The sequence below is a fragment of the Protopterus annectens genome, chromosome 4.part0 (genome assembly GCF_019279795.1).
Source record: "Protopterus annectens isolate FY-2018-M chromosome 4.part0, PAN1.0, whole genome shotgun sequence".
NCBI classification, from domain to species: Eukaryota; Metazoa; Chordata; order Ceratodontiformes; family Protopteridae; genus Protopterus; species Protopterus annectens.
In genome coordinates, this window is record NC_056733.1 from 962,569,899 (window position 1) to 962,589,489 (window position 19,591).

Here is a 19,591-nt window from a genome sequence, read left to right on the forward strand (position 1 = left end):
AGGGGAATTATATGTGATACTTTCCACAATGTGGGAACATAACTTTCTGACAGAGATTGGTTAATCAAGATGGATACTGGGTAGGCCACAGCATCAGCTGCGATTTGCAGGTATTCACTTGGGAGGTTGTCTGCTGCTAATTTGGTGGGTTTAAGTTTAGTTAAGAGTTTTTTTATGTTGGAGGTAGGTACAGGAGAAAAAGAGAAGGCAGTGGGGAGATTAGTAGCTGAAGGTGTGGGTTGGAGGGGAGGGGGGTTGTGTTGTTTAGCTAGTGATAGTATGGTTTGTGTGAAGTGTGTGTTGAATGAGGTAGCAATATTTTCTGAGGAGTGAGGGATGTTAGGAGGAGGGGTACTGACTTTACCTGGGTGGAGGATGGAGTTTATGGAGGACCAGAATTGTTTGGGGCTGTGTTCGGAGGAGTCTAGGGCAGACTGGTAGTATAGGAATTTGTCCTGTTTTATTAGCTTTTTGACTCTATTGCGTAGTTCTAGGAATTTGTGTCTAGTTGAGGGGGTCTTGGTTTTGCACCAGTGCTCCCAGGCTTTATCCCTGTTTTTCATTTCTGACTTAGTGGTTTTCTGTAGCCATGGAGAGGGTTGTGCTTTGATTCTGGAAAGTCTTATGGGGGCATGGTAATTAAGGATGCTCAGGAAGGTAGTATTAAAACATTCAACTGCATCATCAAGACTGAGGTACTTTAGAGGATGCCAGTTACATTCTTTGAGGGATGAGATGAATGTGAGTGGGTTAAAGTTTATTTTTTTACATATCTGACAGTAGACGACAGGTTTAGTTTGGTATAGGTATTTTTTCAGTAGGAATGTTGGGGAGTGATCACTGAGGGTATCTGATAAACAGCCTGTTATATATGACTGGGGGCTCTTACTGACTAGTATCCAATCCAGGGTAGTGTGCTTGCTGGAGTTTTTATTTATCCTGGTTGGCGACTTGACTAGTTGGGTGAAGCCATGAAGGTTTACATGATGGGTTGGATGGTTGCCAGAACAGGATTGCCAGTCAATATTAAAATCACCTAAAATGATAGTTTCTTGGGGGAGATGGTGGGTAGACCAGCTGAGGAGGTTTTCTAGTGGAGGGATGTTTTGGCCAGGTGGGAAGTAGCATCCAATTATGTTGATGGTTTTGTTTTGGTTTATTTTGAGGTTGGCATATATTATTTCTTCATTGCCTATTTGTGGAGATGATGATTTTTTTAATTTTAGTTTAATTTTAGTTTTTTATGTTTATATATATATAAATATATATATATATATATATATATATATATATATATATATATATATATATATATATATATACACACACACACACACACACACACACACACACACTGTTAGGGATACAACTAAATAGTGACTATAAACTAACTAAAGTAAAACACTAATTATTGTATGCAAATGCTAACTAAAGTATGCATTTGAGAGATATATATATGTATATATACATATATATATATATATATATATATATATATATATATATATATATATATATATATATATATATATATATATATATATATATATATGTGGGTCTACCTCAACCCAATGAAATTACGTTTCACCGAAACATAATTAGGCAAGCTCTATTTTGTGAAAGTGCAATTTTGCCACAATGCACTTTTGCGAAAAGGCACTTAAGCAAACAGCAAATGGAGCTGTTGCTTAGATTGCGGCACAGTGGGGATAAGGGAATATTCCCTTTTCCTCACTGTAGTGTGATCTCGGAGTGAGAATCTAAAAGTAGCGTGGCATAGGGGGGTGCATAGGGCTTGCCCCCTCCATAAATATGGTTAGTGTTGTGTTTTTTTTATTTTATTTATTTTTTTTGTTTTTTTCATTGAATTTGTTTTTCCCAAAAGTGCATTTCAGCAAAAGTGCACTTTTGCAAAAAACAGCTCACGTTATTACATTTCAGTGAAACGTAATTTCACTGGGTCAAAGTAGACATATATATATATATATATATATATATATATATATATATATATATATATATATATATATAGTTTGTAAGTGTATTCACAATGTTTTAGATTGTTGAATAATATAAAACAGAAGCACACTGCTCTAGTTATTGGCTTGTTTGAAAAGTAAACGTATAGTAGTACAACAAAAACATGACAGCATAAGTATAGGCGTTGTGGTTGTGAAAGAGTAGATCTGCAAAAGGGCTGCTGCCTGGTACAAAACATGAGAATGATTGCCATACAAAAAAAAAGATTAGAATTCATCCCAAAAGATGGGGCACCCCCTTTTCCAGTGTTAAACAGATGCAAAATCTGTAGAACAGGAGGACAAATGGAGAAAAATGTAAGCACAGAGATGGAAGATTATTTAAAACATTGTTGCCATGCAGCTGACACTTGGATCATAGACAATCTAGTGTCTGTAGGAAAACAATATGGTGAGGAGGGAGAACTAAGATTGTGCCTGAACAGAACCTTGCTGTGGCCTCATCTAGTACACCCTCCATGGGTGTTCGATCTATTCACGGATTTCTTATCTCATCCATCAGGAATAACTCACCTAGACATTCGGACCCTCAAATTAACTGCAGGTTTTCTTCTCTTTCAGTGATGGCTAGACAGTCCACTCTTTCTTATCCATCCTGCTAATCTTTCGGAAGGATCCTACTAGGAAAGGTTTAAGAGCAAATTGAAAAGGTTCACCCTTTGGGCTCTCGAAGACAACTCGACATGTTTTCACATTTTCAGCACCTTTTGCCAGCTGTCTTTGATTTTCTTGCTCCTTTTTCAAAGGTGGAGCGAGTTATTGTACGATAAAGGTTCAGAGTTATTGTACGATAAAGGTTCAGAGTTATTGTACCATAAAGGTTCAGAGTTATTGTACCATAAAGGTTCAGAGTTATTGTACGATAAAGGTTCAGAGTTATTGTACGATAAAGGTTCAGAGTTATTGTACCATAAAGGTTCAGAGTTATTGTACGATAAAGGTTCAGAGTTATTGTATGATAAAGGTTCAGAGTTATTGTACCATAAAGGTTCAGAGTTATTGTACGATAAAGGTTCAGAGTTATTGTACGATAAAGGTTCAGAGTTATTGTACCATAAAGGTTCAGAGTTATTGTACGATAAAGGTTCAGAGTTATTGTACCATAAAGGTTCAGAGTTATTGTACCATAAAGGTTCAGAGTTATTGTACGATAAAGATTCAGAGTTATTGTACCATAAAGGTGCAGAGCTATTGTACCATAAAGGTGCAGAGTTATTGTACGATAATGGTTCAGAGTTATTGTACGATAAACGTTCAGAGTTATTGTAACATAAAGGTTCAGAGTTAGTGTACCATAAAGGTTCAGAGTTATTGTACGATAAAGGTTCAGAGTTATTGTACCATAAAGGTTCAGAGTTATTGTACCATAAAGGTTCAGAGTTATTGTACGATAAAGGTGCAGAGTTATTGTACGATAAAGGTTCAGAGTTATTGTACGATAAAGGTTCAGAGTTATTGTACCATAAAGGTTCAGAGTTATTGTACAATAAATGTTCAGAGTTATTGTATGATAAAGGTTCAGAGTTATTGTACCATAAAGGTTCAGAGTTATTGTACCATAAAGGTTCAGAGTTATTGTACGATAAAGGTTCAGAGTTATTTTACGATAAAGGTTCAGAGTTATTGTACCATAAAGGTTCAGAGTTATTGTACCATAAAGGTTCAGAGTTATTGTACGATAAAGGTTCAGGGTTATTGTATGATAAAGGTTCAGAGTTTTTGTACCATAAAGGTTCAGAGTTATTGTACCATAAAGGTTCAGAGTTATTGTACGATAACGGTTCAGCTTGTAGCGATCTCTCATTTTCTCATAGGAGATAATCATTAATCCTTGGCATCATCAAAACTGTTTACTATGCCCAGAGCCTGGGATTCCCTGATAGGGGGAATGGACAGAGGACCTCTCTTCAGAGAGTTCTTTCTTCATGGCTGCTGCTACGGCCATGGCATCTACTGAGGTTCCTGTATTGGGTTCCAAAAAAGGAAAGCTTCTTTAAGAATTGAAAATGATTGGCTCCCAGCCTGAAATAGAGAAACCTCCTGGAATGCCTGTGTATTTTTACATAATCGGCATCCCGGATATCTATTGAGCATATCCAGTCATCCTTCCTTAGTAGAGATACACTGGACTAAACTGTGACCATCTGGAATTTTATCAGCTTCACATATTGATTTAGATGACTTGTGTCCAATATTGGCCTTGAGTCTCTTGTCTTTGGAACTAAAAATCTGGAATAGACATCGTATCCTAACAGTTTTTTTACTTCTGCTATTGTAGGTTACAACATATGAGATGGCACTAAGGGAATCCTTGTTTTTGCCTGAAGCATGGATAGAAATGGGATTGTGTATACTCTGGTTATTATCCTCAAAATCCAAGAATCCGAAGTGATGGACTGCCAGATTTTTGGGTGTGGGGATATGTGCCCCCCCCCCCCCCACTGCTTCCAGTGTGTGTGGCAATCTGGCAATCCTTCATGAGTGCTGAAAAGATTTCTCAGAAAAGAGGTTGTGAAAACCTTGGTTTTGTGGAACACCTCTACCCCTAGGGTGACATCCATTAAAGTTACTCCCTCTGCCACAGGGGGTGATTCCCGAGAAAGCATTCTGGTTAAAACACTGCAATTTTTAGAACACATCATCTTCCCTCCTTGTTGGGGAAATTCTCTGAGGATTAGAGAAATGGATTCCAACTGCAATTAATGAAGGACTTATTAAAGCCTTCTGCAAAAATCACACAACCACATCTGGGCATGGTGGGGTATAGTTATGGCAGTATTTGCTACCCTGACCAATCCATCAGCTGCATTTGAAAGGAGACATATAAAAATGTTAGATATGAAGACAAGGTAGACAGTTGGGATTCTACAGTCTTCTGGATATCTGCTTGCAAATTACATGAAAGAGAATTCCTCATCTCATCTATCAATTCTCTTTTGAACTGAGAAACGTGGGCAAAGTAGTTCAGTGCTGTCAAGAAAAAAGTTGATGAAGCTTATATCCATTTTCCAAATCTGTCCAGAGCTCAGGATTCCCTGTTGGGGGGATGGGCAGAGGAGCCCTCTTGAGAGTTTTCTTGGCTGCGGCTATGACCATAGCATCTATGGGAGAACCTTTATTTCAATAAAATCCGTCCTTTGGTGGAGCTGAAATCTTGTCTGATTTTGTTTTAGGTATTGGCTGTGCTGTATCAGGTGCCTTCCAAACCCACTGAGACACCCAATCAATGAGAACATTGGGGGGGGGGCATTTCCACCCAGGTAGTAGAAGTGCAAGCCCCAAAAGTCTCCAGGAACGAGGATTCTTTACCCCACTGCCCCACTCTGTCCCCCTCAACCTTTGCTCAGGAAATATCAGACATCCCCTTTTATGTTTTTATCAGTTCTAAAATTTTACCAAAAGAGATGTTTCCAAAGGGGTATCTTGGAATCCTCCCCTTCATGCGAATCCTTTCCTTTGGTAATGGATTCTGGGGATGAATCCAAATGGTTCAGTTTGCAAGTCTGATTTTTATGGACTTGTCGTTGAGGTACATCTGGTGGCTGGTCTCAATCATTCTGGGAGCTCAGAGAACTTTCCTGAGGTTATTAAAAGCTGGCCCCATCCCTGCTGATGAAAAGGAGCAGATTGTAAAGCAGAATACTTAGGTCTGGTTGGATTCAAAAAAGGTGGAAGTACCTCTTCTCTCAATTTTGAGAGAATCCGCTAGAAAGCATTGAAAGCTGTGGCAGAAATTAGAGTAAAATAAATCTCTCTGGTTGGGGAGGTGACAGAGAGAGATCTTGACATTCAGACTCCTCCAGGCTCCAATGTAGACATAGATGCATAGATGCCAAGCTGTCAAGAGCCAATGGTCTGAGAAGAAGGGATGGCTCTGACAGTTTGAGTTGACCCATCCTCTTTGACTACCAGCCTTAAACTTCAACTCCAACTCTTTTGATCCAGCAAGGTTGGAGTTGAGAGAGACGGGATAAAAGTCTAAGCTAGAGTGGAAGTCTCTATAGGAGTCAGTGTTGGTGCTCTGGTGATATTTGAATCAGAAGGCTTAGGTTCTGAAGGTCAGACCTTTAGTGGAGCCATAAGCAATGGGGTTTTCCCAACTGTACTGAAGGAGATGGAACCAAGAGGTCCCCCAGTTGTATCCTCATTCTCCACCTCATTCTGTCGACCTCAGCTTCACCGAGGATCCTGTAAGAATGGGCAGAACTAGAAGAACCAGCAACAGAGGATGAGATGGATCAATGTATCAGTGAGTGGAGCCGAGGGCTATTTAGCTTTGGAGAAAAAAGTCATCAGGGAGAAGGTGAACGTATCAGAGGTTTCAGAAATTTTGAAGCCAGGCCTGCAGAGACAGTGAGGTCTGGGGACTGCCCTTCTCGAGAGTCATGGAAATGGCTGTACCCACAAGGAAGAAGTACAGAACTAACTCAAAAAACAAGTCACCCTGGTGGAATCACAAAATCAATAGGCTGTATAACAGGAGGAAGAACATCATGGCAAAAATTAGGAGGTGTGGCACCCAGCAGAATAAATGCACTTTCGTCAAACTAAACAAACAACTCAGAGGACAAAGTCTAAAAAGCCAAATTTAAGGAAAGTTTGGCCTCTCAAGCAAGGGACAACCACAAAGCATTCTTTAGCCATGTCCACAACCTCAAAGGCAATACAAATTGCATGCAGAGTTCATTGAAAATGGAGTCACCTATACTGAGACAGAAGATATAGCAAACCTCTTGGCTGATAAATTCAGCTTTAACTTTACCCCTGTGTCCCCCTCAGCCTTCCCTCAGGAAATATCATCAAATATAACTCCCCCTGCTATCACTAAGGAACAGGTCCTTAATGCTCTCTCTAAGACCAAGAACACTGCATCAATGGGCCCAGACAGTATCCCAGGATGACTTCTAAATAGCATGAAACATGACCTATCAGGGCCTCTGGAATTACTATTTAACTGTAGCCTCTGATCAGGCTTTGTGCCTCATGAATGGAGAAATGCAACAGTCATCCCTCTGCACAAAGGTGGACTATCTACAGACCCAGGAAACTACAGACCCATAAGTCTCAGTAGTCTTATATGTAAAGCCATTTAAATAATTATCATGGAGATAATCAATACAGATATAGTAAACCTCCATACACTGGACCCAACCCAGTTTATATAGTAAACCTCCAGACACTGGACCCAACCCAGTTTATATAGTAAACCTTCAGGCACTGGACCCAACCCAGTTTATATAGTAAACCTCCAGGCACTGGACCCAACCCAGTTTATATAGTAAACCTCCAGGCACTGGACCCAACCCAGTTTATATAGTAAACCTCCAGGCACTGGACCCAACCCAGTTTATATAGTAAAGCTACAGTCACTGGACCCAACCCAGTTTATATAGTAATCCTCCAGGCACTGGACCCAACCCAGTTTATATAGTAAACCTCCAGGCACTGGACCCAACCCAGTTTATATAGTAAACCTCCAGGCACTGGACCCAACCAGTTTATATAGTAAACCTCCAGGCACTGGACCCAACCCAGTTTATATAGTAAACCTCCAGACACTGGACCCAACCCAGTTTATATAGTAAACCTCCAGGCACTGGACCCAACCCAGTTTATATAGTAAACCTCCAGACACTGGACCCAACCCAGTTTATATAGTAAACCTCCAGGCACTGGACCCAACCCAGTTTATATAGTAAACCTCCAGGCACTGGACCCATCCCAGTTTATATAGTAAACCTCCAGACACTGGACCCAACCCAGTTTATATAGTAAACCTCCAGGCACTGGACCCATCCCAGTTTATATAGTAAACCTCCAGCCACTGGACCCATCCCAGTTTATATAGTAAACCTTCAGACACTGGACCCAACCCAGTTTATATAGTAAACCTCCAGACACCGGACCCAACCCAGTTTATATAGTAAACCTCCAGACACCGGACCCAACCCAGTTTATATAGTAAACCTACAGTCACTGGACCCAACCCAGTTTATATAGTAAACCTCCAGGCTCTGGACCCAACCCAGTTTCATTTCATCAGGGCAGATCATGCCTACTCAACCTGGTGGACTTCTTTGAAAAGGTCAGCAAAACAATAGATGAGGGCAAAATTGTTCACATTGCCTACCTTGATTTGGCCAAGGTATTTGAGACAATACCTCACTCAGGCATTGTTGACAAACTCAACTGGCTCACAGACAGGACCCAGGAAGTTAAAATTGGGGAGTTTACCTCTATAAAGAGGCCTGCCACAAGTGGAGTCCCTCACGGATCAGTCCTTGGACTGCTCCTTTTTGGCATTTACTGCTCAGAAGTCAACGGCAATGTCAGCGGTCTTTGGCTGACTAAATTTGCAGATGACTGCAAATTAAGAGCTGTAATTGAATCTCATATGGTCAGGAATGTTCTCCAGGAGGGGCTGTACAGACAAACAACTGGTGTCAGAGCCATGCACTAAAACTGAATGCCAAGAAATGCATAACAGTATCTGGTAACTATCATACTGACAACACAACCCTTAGAGTTGACCCAGTAGTCAGGGACTTAGGGACACACATAGATAGCAATCTAGCCTTTGACCATCATGTGTCTACAGTGGTGAGGAAATCATTCTATGTTGCACAACTTATAAACAAAGGTATAGCATCTAAGTCCAAGGAAGTCATTGTTCCGCTGTATTCGGCATTCATCAGACCTATCACTGAGTACAATTTCCCCTTTCGCATATACCTAAAAAGGCATATCCAACAATTAGAATGTCCACAGAGGTTCCTCATTAAAGAATACAGGGCATAAGTAAAATGTTCCGTGCAGACCACCTCAAGGTCATATCCCTGTATTCTGTCTCCTGCAGGCTTATGAGGGGAGATATATGCCTGGCATACAGGGCATTGTCAGACCCCACTCTGCTGGACCTCCTGCATATCCACATACAAACAGCACCAGAATTACGCATTCTAAAGACTTAAGCCTTACCTGTAATATAAATAGGACCTGCTGGAGAGATAGGTATGTATCCCAGAGACTGAGCTGTCTATGGAACAGGCTCCCCATCCATGTGAAGCAGATTTCCTCTGTAATCCAATTCAAGTGCAACTTGGACAATTGGATGAGAAACTGGAAATTCATGTCTGGTTTGGCACCTATTTCTCTAATGGACACAGGTAACCTGTAAATGGTTCATCTCCCAGGTTCATGCTTACACTTATCAAAGGGATCAGAACTTGTCAGAGATTTGGGATGCAGGGCTATGCTTAAAAAGACCCTTGTGGTCTTAGCCTAGTAAAAACCTATCAAACTATGAGTATAATGCAGTGGGAAAGAAGAGTTGTTTCTTTGGCAGCACACAGATATGCAAATAAGGTCAGTGAAAGGCATTTGCGATGAATATAGAAAAGCAATGTCCTTTTTGAAAACATGACCACTTCTTGCAAAAGAGTAAGTTGTATAAAATTTTGCATTATGAAGTTGCAAATTACTTTTTCACATATCATGGGCAAGTGTGGCTTAGTGCAGTAATGCATTCTGGTAACTAGATTTAGTTGTGATTATATGTGATAAGGGAGGAAGAATATGCATTGTGCGCTGGAAATTAATTTATTTACACCTGGTCACAATACAGGGTGAAGGTAGAACCAGGTGACAATATTTGCCTTCGTGAGGTGATATATCTGTGACACTGCTAGTCCTACAACCAGAAGATCAAAGCTCAAAATCTAGTCACCTGCTGCTTCAAACTAATACAAATAGCAACTAAAAAGATGATTTCATTACCCAATATTTTTTTGTCAGTTGCTGCTCATGATTAAGTTAAGCATATTGATTGCTGTTAACACTAATAATTATACAGGCAAAGGAAAATAGCAACACAGGACAACAGTCATACCTTCTCAAATGCCAAAAGTTTGTAAGCTTACAAATAAGAGCATAAACTTAAAAATCTAAAATATAGCTAAATAAAAGGTCACCGACTCTAGAGGCTATGTGTGACAATATCCAGCAAGTATTTTATCAGCTTGCCAGCTTTAGGAAGTGTTATCCTTTACTAAATACAGTTTACAAAAGCGACTTGTAAAGCATGGGATGACGTAAGGATGAGTGGTCAATGCACACTGGGGCTTCTGAGAAGGTAAACAGATACACAGCTGTTGCCCTTGTCCTCATGACTGAACAATAATACTAAACATTATTCGTGCCCCACCTAAACCACTAGAATGGTTAAAACTAACAATAGGCTGAATAAAGTATATTACATGCCAGATGCTAAACTTTAACAAACTGCTTTGTGGAATTATATTGCTTTACTGAAGACAAATGTTTGGTAAAGATGAAATAATGTTAAATTTGCCCTTCAGTACACAAAACAATGGGCGTTCCTTGCTTTCTTACTCTAAGTAAAAACTCTCATAGGATCTAAGTAACTCCAGCTGGAAAACACTCATGAATATGGTGGCATTATTACTACATCACACATCCACTGTGTTCCTTTGAATACATTACTTCATGTAAATCACAATTCAGCTGGCATTACACCAGAAAGTTTTCCACAAAGGTCTATTAAATGTTGCCTGGGCGGCAGGCCAGTGCATATAAACAGAGTGAGGGCAGCATAAAAGGTTTGACTCATTCATATACTAGACATAATGCAAAGAATATGTTAAATAGTTCATTCAAGGCTTTACCTTCACTGGGTTCATATGTAACAGGCTCATGAATAGCAAAACTCTATAAAATATCATTGCAAAAATAATGAATAATAATCAACTAACAAAACATTTAAAATGGCTCTCCAGCTGCGTTCATCATTCAGCACTGCCAAGCTGACATACACAGACCGTTCTGCCTTGATTAAAATATTTAAGTCAAATTTAAGTAGTCAAGTGATTTAAAAGCTGATGAAGCCAATTAATTCATGAAATGTTAGTAAAAGTAAGGGAGAAGGGAGAATATAATGTAATATATAACTATATATTTTAAACACACAATTCAAGATCACACCAGCAACTCTGGTTCGTATCTCACTTATCTGAAGACAGATAAGGAAAAGTAGAGACCACCATAGATACATTCACTGTAGTGACCCCCGACTCATTCATCTTGAACTCTCTTTCTCATAAGTACTCATCTAGAACATGCTGGAATGTTTTCACAGTGCTTCTTTCTCCCCTGAAATATTCCAGAGGTGAGTTCTTTACTATCCACTCATAGGTGATTACTAGAACAATGGCACAAGAACCTTTACAAGTCTAGCCAATAATATGCAGGCTATGACAGTATTATATCTAAATTCCCCATATATGGGGTGTAATCGTATCAGGGTAGTGGGTCTTCAGGTGTTGGAGCCCTGAATCATTTTACAGATTGCCTCTGTCTATAAGGGACATGGGCAGTACCCCAGGAGTGAATTGATGGTTCCTCATCCATTTATACACATTCTTTTTGAAGAGAATGATGGGTAGGCTTTGTCTTACAAAGATGGGAAGTTTATTCTATAGATGAGGCAACATTTGGAATATGAATCTGTCTCTCTAGCAAGTTCTGTTAGAGTCACAAATAAGGTTTAGGTCCATGGAACTTGTAACCTTTGTATAATTTTTCTTGCGAATATGTAACATTTTCATCAGAGCTGGATCAGAGAATGCCTTGTAGGTCAGGCATAAGTCACCTCTCAATAAATTATATGATATGGAGTAAAGGGACTTGGCCTTTAGTTGGTCTGCATAAGACATGTGTCCTACGCTTCACATATTTTTAGTGAGAAACCTCTGGGTCTGTTCCAGTTGGTGTAAGTGCCTGGTTAGGTACATGCAGAAGGCAGCATTATACTTGATTATGGCCCTGATGAGGGCCTAGCACAATGGCACCGTGACACCCCCCTCTGGGCCAGTAATCAAGGATCCTGAATCCTTACCACTGACACCAGTGAGGGACATTCACTTGGAACAAAAATATATACACACAGTATTTTCAGATGCAGCTCTCTGCAGCAAGTACAATTTCCCTTAAGGGCACACAGGAAACACACTCAGTCTGGCATCTGAGTTTCTCTCTCTCTATCCAGGCCCCCATTAAGACTCCCCACTGGCACAGCTATAGAGTTAAGTCCTCAGCCTTGTGACCCAGACCAAGTCCTCCACCACCCTTTCTGTGAAACTAGTGCTCTGTGCCCCTGCTCCAAATAGTTGACATGCACACTCTTTCAGATTTGATTTTCACACACACACACACACACACACACACACACACACACACACACACACACACACACACACACACACACACACACACACACACACACACACACACACACACACACACACACACACACACACACACACACACGCATGGGCATGAAAAGCTGGCTCCACTGCCCAGACTATAAGATAGTTACTGCCTCTAGGACACTCCAAAGTCAGCTACTCTAAGGCTCTTACAAGAGTATGCAATTATACTGAGTGAAATTAATATTAATACACATGGTAATTTTGACCAAACAGCAAGGCTTTAAGGAGTGGCCACAGTGAAACCAATGAAATGTAAGTACTCTCACAGATTAAAATATTCTCTAAAAGACCAGCCACAATGTAAAATTTAAATATATTTAATAATAAATAATAAAAGAAGATGAAAATACTAAGTATCTATTTACATAAACACCAGAGTTTCAATCACAGGAAATATTAAAATAACACAAATGAAGAGATTCACACAGATCCAGAAAAACAGTACTTAATTAATCTCACTATATTTTCCTGACTGATCTAAAGAATTACTATTCCCTGGTTACTCACTAAAGTAAGGCAAGATGAAGTGGGTGACAGATACTTTTATGTCAAGTTAAAAAAAAACAGACTGCCCTGAGACTTCTGTCTCATCTGGTATTAAAAGATCATTTGAGTCCTGGATAACAGAGTGATATCACATACATCTGGTCATCTGACTTCTGGTTCCCATACTATCTACCTTTACTAGGAACTGAACCAGAATCTTGCACATATGTGTTACCATATACACAGATTGAGCTTTGCTAAGATGGTTTATAGTATCTGGAAGCCATAAAATCATTTCAACACTTCCACTGTTCCAGGGTAGTAATTAGTTCACTGCTAAAGACAATATAGCAGGATTCCTAGTCATTGTTTTTACAGACATTTCATCTCTGGCTGCAATCAGACTGTAAGATACAATCTTTATGGCCTACCAGGTAATTTAATTTCAGACTTTTTTTCAAAGTTAGTTGGACTGAGATTAACCTCTTCTCTTCCGGTATCCTGTGTTATAATATATTAATTTCCACAGTTACAGTACAGTCTGAAATACAGTTGTATTTTTTTCTGTCCAGCAGAACCCACTGTTGGTACATTTTTTAACACAAGCAATTTTACAAATACATTTTCAACACAAGCACCTGTACAAATCAGTTTGATATACAAATGACATATAATTTTTTACAAAATTCCAGCTAGCTATCCTGGCATATGTTACACATCCACTGCTCTACTTCTCCTGGCATAGCTGGCAATACCTTACATTGTCACAGCCACTATAACTTTCTTTGATCTTGATGCCATGCCTTTACTTATAAGTTTAGCCACACAGAAGGATTTCCTTACTGCTGCAGTTACCTGGTGGTCAAAGTTTAAATTACTATATATCTGTGTTCCTACGTTCCTCACCACTGGGTCTACATTTAAGGGTGTGCTATCGCTATTATAATTTGCAGTGATATTTGATTTACTGAATGGTATAATTACACATTTTTTAGCATTAACTCCCAGAACATGGTTTTGGCACCAGTTATTTGTCATTTTTAGGTCTTTTTGTATGATGTCAGCATCACTTGGGGATTCAGTGACTGCTCCCAGCTTACATTCATCAGTGAACTTGGTGAGCCAGAGGCCCCCAACATTGGCCTTCACTTCAGAGAAGTATATATCAAACAGGAAGGGGTCTCAACACTGAGCCTTGTGGGGCAATGCTAACAAGAGTGGTCCCATGATTGAACTCTGAGGTACTCCACTTGTCACTTTTCTGGAGCTGGGAGAAATAGTTAGCTTTCAGCAAGAAATATTACTTATAGGTGGAGATTGGAATTTGGTTTTCAACAGTGAAGATGTGTCTGGGGGCATAGAAAATATAGCAAAGGAGGGTAGATTTTTGAAGAAATTTATGTAAATGTTTGGCATGGAAGATGTGAATTCAGTACTAGGAGTCTGGAGTGAATTTACATATTATTCTCCAAGATACAAAAACTGGGTAGGCTAGATAGAATTTATATCTCACAGGAACATGTATATTTAATTAAAGGTCTTGAAACGTACCCAGTAACTATTTCAGATTACGCACCAATAATAACTAAAATAAAAACGTAAGGTAACAAAATAAAAATGAGACACGGTGCTTTCTCACCTATCAGCTGAAAAGAGAGGAATTTAAGGAATGGGTTCTGGAATTAATTCAGGAGCTACTAGGGAAGATAGAAATTTCTTCTCAAAACATAGCTAGGCATGGGTTAACATTAAAGTGGACTTTAAAACTAGGGTGGAGATAAAGGAAAGGAGATACGACTAAGAAGGAACAAGAATTATTTAGAGGGGCTGACAATTGTTAATGCATTGAAAAATTGGGGGAATCTCTCAGAACAAGAAAAGGAGCAACTGCAGAATGCTAAACAAAAAATAAATGGTTACCTCGAAAATATGCACAATTTTAGAAAGAATGCTGTTAAGTAACTGTTTTTTATAATAATAATTCTAAAGCACAAAAACTTTTAGCACAATGACTCAGACAACAGAAAGTGGAAAGAGCTGTCACCAAACTCAAGGAGCCTATAACAAGGAAGATAAGAGATGCTGTAGGAATATTATAAATATTTCAAAAATGTTATGAAAGCTTCTATAAAGCAAAGAAATATGGAAATCAAGAAAAGGTATAAATGGAAATATTTATGGAAGAATTAAATATACCAAAGTTAGAGGTAGAGGTGTGCGTGTGTGTGTGTGTGTGTGTGTGTGTGTGTGTGTGTGTGTGTGTATGAGTGTGTGTATGCGCACGTGTGCACACGCCTGTGTGTGTGTGTGTGTGTGTGTGTGTGTGTGTGTGTGTGTGTGTGTGTGTGTGTGTGTGTGTGTGTGTGTGTGTGTATGTGTGTGTGTGTGTGTGTGTGTGTGTGTGAGTGTGTGTATGCGCACGCGTGCACGCGCCTGTGTGTGTGTGTGTGTGTGTGTGTGTGTGTGTGTGTGTGTGTGTGTGTGTGTGTGTGTGCGCACGCGTGCACGCACCTGTGTGTGTGTGTGTGTGTGTGTGTGTGTGTGTGTGTGTGTGTGTGTGTGTGTGTGTGTCTGTGTGACAGAGAGAGAGAGAAGAGTGAGAGTCATTGCTGGCGGCAGCAGCAATGAGGTTTGTGTATCTTTCATCCATAACTCAGTCTCTTTTGCATTCATTCATGCATTCACTCACACACATCGCTCTTACTCTCTCCCTATCAAACACACACTCATATCCTCATCCCAGTGATTTGCCAGAAAATCGCAATCATATCCGCATTCATTGCTTGAATCTAATTGAGTTCTGAGAGTGCTACTGAAACAACTCGAAATATAAATTGATAAGTATATTTTTTAGCACTTTTTTCCAAAGTTCTACAGTATCCTAATTGCTTTTGCTTGATTGATTTAGATCTATAACATTTGCTGGCTTCTGATCTGTGTTGAAAGTGTTATTTTTCTGAGTTGATTTTTTCCCACACTCTGCCCTCCCTATTGGTGTTTTCTTTTTATACTTGGTGGCTTTGCAATTGCCCGCCCCTACTGTATATTTGATCTGTGACACTCCTCACAGTCTGGTGTCTTTAGCTCATTCTACCTAATACAGAGAGAAGAAAAAAAAATGTTTGCACTTTATTCATCTTCTTTTACTGTGTTCATGTTTCTTCCTACTTTATTACTTATTTTGCTCTTGCTGTGTGTTCTTAAAAATACTTAATAGCGTTTATTCTGCTGCATTTATTACTGCTTGTTAGTAGCCGATTAAATTGTAACTGTTATTCTTAGCCTGATGTGATATTATTAGTTTTTGTACAACTGGTTAAGTCTTATAAGTCTGATGGTAGACAGCCTGTGTAATGTTTCTTTACAATGATTGCTTTTAATTACTTAGTTCTGATTGGTGTCTTGTTACTATATTAAGTAGACTTAAAGCCAAGACAATGACTCTGATGATGCTTGTATGAAACAAGCGAAAGCGATGTCTTGTGGGGAATTGTGTTTTAATAAACATCCATTTCGCTTGGAATTTAACGTGGTGGTGATTTTTTTATTTTTTAGGCTATAAGGACTGCTGCAGTTTTTGGATTATGCAAACAACAAATTGACAGCAGTGGAACAGGACAAAAGGAAATGAATGTCATACTTTGTTCAAGTGGAAAACGTTTGGGGGCATGCGCATAACTACTGAGGGAGACAAAGCAGTTGAAACATGCTCATTGTAGGCACACAACGGGAGGACAGCTGAACACCAGTCACAGGAAGTGCAGAAAGCTGATGGGGAACAACACCAGTCAGAGGAAGGAACAGAGAGCTAATGGGGAACATTGGATAAGATATCCAAACTCCTTGCTTTGATTTGTATTCTAGTGATGGGAGGGCTACACTATGCAGGTTATGTAGATAAAAATCACCTTAATGATGGCTTTACTATATGAAATGCAACTTCCAAGAAACTGAATTAGAAGGTCATGCAGTAAAGAATCATGCAGATGGATAAATGAAAAAAATGAATTGGGAGGCCATGCAGTTAGGAATCATATAGTAGGATAAATGAAGGAACTGAATTATGAGATCATGCAGTTAGGAATCATAGTTAGATAAATGAAGGAATTAAATTATGAGCTCATGCAGTTACGAATCATAGTTAGATAAATGAAGGAATTTAATTATGAGGTCATACAGTTAGGAATCATATAGTTGGAAAAATGAAGGAATTGAATTAGGAGGTCATGCAGTAAGGAATCATAGTTATGAGGTCATACAGTTAGGAATCATATAGTTGGAAAAATGAAGGAATTGAATTAGGAGGTCATGCAGTAAGGAATCCTAGTTAGATAAATGAAGGAATTGAATTAGGAGGCCATGCAGTAAGGAATCATAGTTAGATAAATGAAGGAATTGAATTATGAGGATATGCAGTAAGGAATCATAGTTAGACAAATGAAGGAACTGAATCAGGAGGTCATGCAGGAAGGAATCATATAGGTTCATAGGTTCATAAGTAGGTACTAGGCTATCGGCCCTGGGGCTTATACAAGCCCATCCAAAAAGGTACCCTGGCTTTTGCCACCCAAGAAAATGATTTTCCTGTGCCACTTGTGATATAGGGATTTATACCTAGTTTAGTGAGTTTATCTATAATTCTAGAGTGAGGGATGGTGTCAAAAGCCTTGGCAAGATCTAGATAGGCTGTGTGAACCACCTTACCCTTGTCTACGGCTTTGGTGACTACTTCAAAGAAGTCTATCAGGTTTAGGAGACATGATCTTCCTTTTACAAACCAGACCTGGGTGGGATCCAGAGTTTGGAGATTACCAATATCTTTGTTTATATGTTCCATGATGATATGTTCCATGGCCTTGCAGACCAGGCTCGCCAGGCTAATGGGGTGGTAGTTCCTGGGGTCCGTGGTGGCTCCCCCCTTGTGGAGTGGGATAACCATTGCTGTGCGCCATTCAGCAGGCACAAAGCCTGAGGTGAGGCTATGATTAAACATGGTACTTAGGTGGGGTGCCAGTTCGTTTTGTAGTTCGTGTAGAACGCAGCCTGGGATGTTGTCTGGTCCCATGGATGCTGTGTTCTTGGCTTTGGAGAGTGTGGTTTTTACCTGTGCAGCCATGATTACAAGAACTTTGCATTCTTCCGGTATAGAGATGTGCTCTTTAGGGGGTGAGAGGGGGGTAAAGTTAGCACTGAACCTATCTGCCAGGATGTTGGCAATATCAGTTAGGTCTGTATATTTAGTGCCATTGTGATGTAACTCAAAGCAGATCTGAGTGTTGCCATTGAGATTTTTGACAGCTATAGAATGCTTTGTGGTTGTCTTTAGAATCAGTGGCAATTTTGTTTTCTAACTAGCTCTGGAGGATTTTATGAGGAATCTCAGCTTCTTACTGAGGCTGACCAGGGAGCTCCTCCACTCATGGGATTTTACTCTCTTTTTGCAAGAGTTTCTTCCTTCTGTTGTACAGTTTGTTTATGGCAGGGGACCACCAGATTGGCTTCCTTTTTTTTGGAGGATAGCGTCTGTTTGGGATAGCATGATCCATGCACTCATGTAAGTGCTTATAAAGTGCAATTGTGTAGGATTCAGTAGTCATAACTGTATTGTCCATCTACATGGGTGTCATGAAGTACACCACTTCTGTCTTAAGAAGCTCAAAGTTGGCTTTGGAGAAATTTTTTACCATGGTTTCCTTAATGTGGGGGTGGAGGCAGGATGTGGATATCAAGGGTAATTAGCTTATGGTCGGAGCGGACCAATGAGGCATGACTTCAGGTGTGGAACACCAGTCAATCATATTGGTAATGACTAGATCCAGGATATTGTTGCCCCTGGTGGGGGTGTGGATAAGTTGATCCAGGGCATTGTAGTTTATGAATTCCAGAAAGCTTTGAGCAAAGGAGTTGGTACATGAGTAGTTTTCCCAGTTAATGGTGGGGTAGTTGAAATCACCCATTATTAGGGTGTTTGGTTGAACCCTAATATTTTCCAGTACATCAAGGAAAGAGGAGTGGGAATCCTGGGGCATGGTGGGTGATCTGTAGCAAGCTACAATTTGGATTGCAGTTTTGCCCAGAGTTAGTTGCACTTGGATAACCTCGGCTGCATTATGCTGAGCAACTAGCCTGGAGGTGTGGATATCCTTAATGAATATGGACACACCTCCGCCTTTGGTGTTCCGGTCCAGGTTACATGACCGAAAAGTGTGGAATGAGTTATAGCCTGGTAGTGCAGGGGTGCTCTCTGGAGCCTTGAACTAGGTCTCAGTCACTGCACAGATATCGATGTTCTCCATTTTAAGGAGTGCCTCGAGTGAGTGCATTTTGAGATTTAGACTTCTAGCATTGAGTAGCATAACCCTCAGTTTTTGCTTGCCTGTTCCTGTTACAGTGGTGAATTTGTCATTTGAACCTTGCCTAAAAAGGCAGTATAGGGTCAGCAAGAACCTTAGCCAGTATCCAGAATCCCAGGGGTGACAGGTGCAGGCCATCTCTGGCAAAGCATTGTGGTCTGTCGACCATGTCATCCCAGGCAGACAGATACTGGATCTCTTTAGAATGGCACCAGAAGCTTAGCCAATTGTTGAAGTCAATCATTTTATCCTTGTACTGCGGCATCATTCTGGGTGATGGCAGGATGCTACTCAAGGCTAGGGTCATACCTGCCTGGGCTACAAGATCAGAGAGCTCTTCCATGTCTCTTTTCATGTAGTCCAGGGAGATATGTCTCAGGTCATTCACACCAACATGGACAATGACAGAGTCATATTTGTAATTGTT